The sequence below is a fragment of the Priapulus caudatus genome, unplaced genomic scaffold (assembly GCF_000485595.1).
Source record: "Priapulus caudatus unplaced genomic scaffold, Priapulus_caudatus-5.0.1 Scaffold2229, whole genome shotgun sequence".
NCBI classification, from domain to species: domain Eukaryota; kingdom Metazoa; phylum Priapulida; class Priapulimorpha; order Priapulimorphida; family Priapulidae; genus Priapulus; species Priapulus caudatus.
In genome coordinates, this window is record NW_014579290.1 from 61,019 (window position 1) to 61,563 (window position 545).

General features: G+C 23.5%; 1 protein-coding gene across 1 annotated transcript in view; it reads left to right on the top strand.

Annotated features, from left to right (window-relative positions):
• Positions 1–545, top strand: part of LOC106818421 — a 23,213-nt gene that overhangs the window by 20,668 nt on the left and 2,000 nt on the right. The gene's annotated exons all lie outside the window — the stretch shown is intronic.

Consider the following 545-nt stretch of genomic DNA (forward strand, 5'->3'; position numbering starts at 1 on the left):
TATAAACACTATATAGAAGCTATATAGAAACTATATAGAAACTATATAGAAGCTATATAGAAACTATATAGAAACTATATAAAAACTATATAGAAGCCGTATAGAAACTATATAGAAACTATATAAAAACTATATAAACACTATATAGTAGCTATATAGAAACTATATAAAAACAATATAGAAGCTATATAAACACTATATAGAAACTATATAAACACTATATAGAAGCTATATAGAAACTATATAAAAACTATATAGAAGCTATATAGAAACTATATAGAAACTATATAGAGGCCATATAGAAACTATATAGAAACTATATAGAAACTATATAGAAGCTATATAAACACTATATAGAAACTACATAGAAACTATATATAAACTATATAGAGGCCATATAGAAACTATATAGAAACTATATAGAAACTATATAGAAGCTATATAAACACTATATAGAAACTACATAGAAACTATATAGAAACTATAAAGAAGCGATAGAGCCGCTACACTTTCCTGTGCTCTACATATAACCATCGAACGATCAT